Raw genomic sequence first — 5,000 nt, 5'->3', positions numbered from 1 at the left:
TTAATCATTTCCTATTAATATTCATGACTACACTGTCCGCTCCCTGAGGCCTAGTACTCTTTTTAACAGATATCCCTAAATAATTTCACATGCCACCACTTGGGCACAACACCAGAACAACAACAACAAGTCTCTACCTACACTCGATGAAGGGATGGTTCCGACGCGTCCAACAAATGAAATCCTTCGCAATTCCCTTTGATTAAGGATGCTCTCTAACACCTCTTCCTTAGCGATTTATTTTTGGATATGGCTAGTTATTATCCATCAGTACGTTATTTATGCAGAGTATGGCGATATAAGAAGGATTTATATAACGCTCCTAGTTCTCCCATCTTTCCTGTCACTTTTTATTACTCATCTTTCCTTTACAACGCTGGGTGGTAACCATATAACCAACCCATACGTGTTCCCTACGTGTCAACAAGTGGGTTGGTGGAGGGTTAGTGCCCCTCCCCGTAAAACAACTAACTCAGAGACGAACGGCCACGCCTTATAGGATTATGGCGTCTGGCGATAGATAGATAGAAGAGGACAGTAAGATGTAATAAACGAAATAAATCGCTTAGGAAGAGACGTTAGGGAGCTTCCTTAACCGACAAGAATACCACCCATAGTCTTAGTCTTCAAGTTTTTTTCTGTACCCAAAGCAGTTCATTAAAAATAATAATAATAAAAATAAAAATAATAAAACGATAATTTCTTCACATCTTTCTTCTTTCTTGTTTTTCTTCTTTGTTAGAGGGGTCTGTCTCTCTAATGGCATACCTGGTCATCTTCTCTCTCTCTCTCTCTCTCTCTCTCTCTCTCTCTCTCTCTCTCTCTCTCTCTCTCTCTCTCTCTCTCTCTCTCTCTCTCTCTCTCTCTCTCTCTCTCTCTCTCTCTCTCTCGTACCCCCACTGTCTCACGTGTGGTTTTGTTCCTTAGCATAATTATCTCTCTCTCTCTCTCTCTCTCTCTCTCTCTCTCTCTCTCTCTCTCTCTCTCTCTCTCTCGTACCCCTACTGTCTCACATGTAGTTTTGTTCCTTAGCATAATTACTTTAACTCTCTCTCTCTCTCTCTCTCTCTCTCTCTCTCTTTCTCTCTTCTCTCTCTCTCTCTCTCTCTCTCTCTCTCTCTCTCTCTCTCTCTCTCTCTCAGGAAAACGCCTCACTCGCCTAATGTGTTGTGAGGACGGCTCAGTCTGCTGGTGTGGGCCTGGATGTGGCAATGGGAGTAAGAAATGAATAAGTTAATCATTGATAGCCCTTAGCCGTCCCCAAAACACTCAAATCACGTGACGGAGTGGAAAAAGGGCGTTATATATGGAGCTGGTGTGCTGCTAGTCACGAAGAAGTGCTATGGAAAGGGTGTAGAGCCGTAGTACCTGTTCATTTTATATGGGAGTGAAATGGCCGTCTAACCATCGTCATTGCTGTAGCGAGAGTAATATGGCAATATGGTACTAGTCACGAAGAAGTGCTATGGAAAGCGTGTGGGCTTTAGAAGAAGAGAGAGAGAGAGAGAGAGAGAGAGAGAGAGAGAGAGAGAAAGAGAATACCATCCCTCCTCTTCGAGTAGAACATAATAACACCAAGACAACAATAGCACAGAAGGGAGGTGTTCTTTCTGCCCAAGCGAGAGCGAGAGAGAGAGGGGGGGGGGAGGGAGTATAAGAAGAAGAAGAAGTAGAAGAAGAGGAACTAGGGCACCGTGAAACAGTCCAAGGACAATTTGATAAAGTAAAACTTGCCACAGCCATTGCCTACTAGAAGCTGAGCGAGAAAGGGACCTTGAGGTCAAGGTCACTGATCGTGTACATGTCATCTTAGGTCATAGCAGTCTGTAAGTCCACCAAGTCTGGTGGCTCCAGCTTTAATCCCTCATGGTAAATTAGGACATTCAGAATATCAGTGCAAGTCCCAGTTTTTGACCCCAGGTGATCTCAGAGAATAATCCACCGACTGGCACCATACTCCTTTCCACACTGTGTCCGCCATATGGCTATATTGCAGTACAATTTCAGCTTGCTAGCTTGAGCGGTTCTTGAGATAGCCTGGCTGACTCACTCTTCTGTGTTCCGGACAATATCCGGAGATCCGGTTGCCACCTTATTTAACCAAAAGAAGCGGACAGCTGTCGGACTGAGCTGACCAACTCTGAAGGCTCTAGGCCAAATAGCCTTTGAAGTATCGTAACTTTTTAATATGTAATAATAATACAGACAAAAACAGGGATGTGGGAAGCTTTCATAGTAATAATAACAATAATACTAATAATAATAAGAGTAACAACAACAACAGCAACAACAGTAATAATAAAAATACCAGTAACCAAAGAACGTATTACACAACACAACTCCCCCATAGATACACACCGCCATCCATCATACCAATACATTGCCATACACACTAATATTTTCACCCATGTTATCATCAAAACACAAGGCCAACAATCAGCATTTTGTAACTCGCTAAAATTGTGAAAAATGAATAAAATATGAATAAATGAATGGTGCGTCAGTCAGAAAAATATATTCATTGCTTAATTACTCATCTGAATTGTTCTGGAAATGGTTATGTTGTAATTGTTTTATTATTATTATTATTATTACTATTATTATTATTATTATTATTATATTATTATTATTATTATTATTATTATTATTATTATTATTATAATTATCATTATTATTTGTTTTTCTTCCTCTTCTTCTTCGGTTTCGTCCTCATCTTCTTCTTTCCTTCCTCCCCCTCTTCCTCATGCTCCTCCTTCCTTTTCTCCTCCTTCTCCTCCTCTTCCTCCTTCTTCTTCTTCTAATTCTTTATTATTATTATTATTATTATTATTATTATTATTATTATTATTATTATTATTTTATCATTATTATCATCTGCATCACCACTTTCATCATTATCAACATCATCATCATCACCATCATCATCATCCTCAACATCACCACCATCATCATCACCATCATTTTAATCATTTCCTATTAATATTCATGACTACACTGTCCGCTCCCTGAGGCCTAGTACTCTTTTTAATAGATATCCCTAAATAATTTCACATGCCACCACTTGGGCACAACACCAGAACAACAACAACAAGTCTCTACCTACACTCGATGAAGGGATGGTTCCGACGCGTCCAACAAATGAAATCCTTCGCAATTCCCTTCGATTAAGGATGCTCTCTAACACCTCTTCCTTAGCGATTTATTTTTGGATATGGCTAGTTATTATCCATCAGTACGTTATTTATGCAGAGTATGGCGATATAAGAAGGATTTATATAACGCTCCTAGTTCTCCCATCTTTCCTGTCACTTTTTTATTACTCATCTTTCCTTTACAACGCTGGGTGGTAACCATATAACCAACCCATACGTGTTCCCTACGTGTCAACAAGTGGGTTGGTGGAGGGTTAGTGCCCCTCCCCGTAAAACAACTAACTCAGAGACGAACGGCCACGCCTTATAGGATTATGGCGTCTGGCGATAGATAGATAGAAGAGGACAGTAAGATGTAATAAACGAAATAAATCGCTAAGGAAGAGACGTTAGGGAGCTTCCTTAACCGACAAGAATACCACCCATAGTCTCAATCTTCAAGTTTTTTTCTGTACCCAAAGCAGTTCATTAAAAAATAATAATAATAAAAATAAAAAAATAACACGATAATTTCTTCACATCTTTCTTCTTTCTTGTTTTTCTTCTTTGTTAGAGGGGTCTGTCTCTCTAATGGCATACCTGGTCATCTTCTCTCTCTCTCTCTCTCTCTCTCTCTCTCTCTCTCTCTCTCTCTCGTACCCCCACTGTCTCACGTGTGGTTTTGTTCCTTAGCATAATTAACTCTCTCTCTCTCTCTCTCTCTCTCTCTCTCTCTCTCTCTCTCTCTCTCTCTCTCTCTCTCTCTCGTACCCCTACTGTCTCACATGTAGTTTTGTTCCTTAGCATAATTACTTTAACTCTCTCTCTCTCTCTCTCTCTCTCTCTCTCTCTCTCTCTCTCTCTCTCTCTCTCTCTCTCTCTCTCTCTCAGGAAAACGCCTCACTCGCCTAATGTGTTGTGAGGACGGCTCAGTCTGCTGGTGTGGGCCTGGATGTGGCAATGGGAGTAAGAAATGAATAAGTTAATCATTGACAGCCCTTAGCCGTCCCCAAAACACTCAAATCACGTGACGGAGTGGAAAAGGGGCGTTATATATGGAGCTGGTGTGCTGCTAGTCACGAAGAAGTGCTATGGAAAGGGTGTAGAGCCGTAGTACCTGTTCATTTTATATGGGAGTGAAATGGCCGTCTAACCATCGTCATTGCTGTAGCGAGAGTAATATGGCAATATGGTACTAGTCACGAAGAAGTGCTATGGAAAGCGTGTGGGCTTTAGAAGAAGAGAGAGAGAGAGAGAGAGAGAAAGAGAATACCATCCCTCCTCTTCGAGCAGAACATAATAACACCAAGACAACACTAGCACAGAAGGGAGGTGTTCTTTCCGCCCTAAGCGAGAGCGAGAGAGAGAGGGGGGGGGAGGGAGTATAAGAAGAAGAAGAAGTAGAAGAAGAGGAACTAGGGCACCGTGAAACAGTCCAAGGACAATTTGATAAAGTAAAACTTGCCACAGCCATTGCCTACTAGAAGCTGAGCGAGAAAGGGACCTTGAGGTCAAGGTCACTGATCGTGTACATGTTATCTTAGGTCATAGCAGTCTGTAAGTCCACCAAGTCTGGTGGCTGCAGCTTTAATCCCTCATGGTAAATTAGGACATTCAGAATATCAGTACAAGTCCCAGTTTTTAACCCCAAGTAATCTCAGAGAATAATCCACCGACTGGCACCATACTCCTTTCCACACTGTGTCCGCCATATGGCTATATTGCAGTACAATTTCAGCTTGCTAGCTTGAGCGGTTCTTGAGATAGCCTGGCTGACTCACTCTTCTGTGTTCCGGATAATATCCGGAGATCCGGTTGCCACCTTATTTAACCAAAAGAAGCGGACAGCTGTCCGACTAAGCTGACCAA

Source organism: Coenobita brevimanus, chromosome 2 (assembly GCF_032717465.1).
Source record: "Coenobita brevimanus isolate Jiangsu-jjx chromosome 2, ASM3271746v2, whole genome shotgun sequence".
Taxonomy (NCBI): Eukaryota; Metazoa; Arthropoda; class Malacostraca; order Decapoda; family Coenobitidae; genus Coenobita; species Coenobita brevimanus.
The sequence above is the reverse complement of the archived record's forward strand: the minus strand, read 5'-3'. Positions refer to the sequence as shown.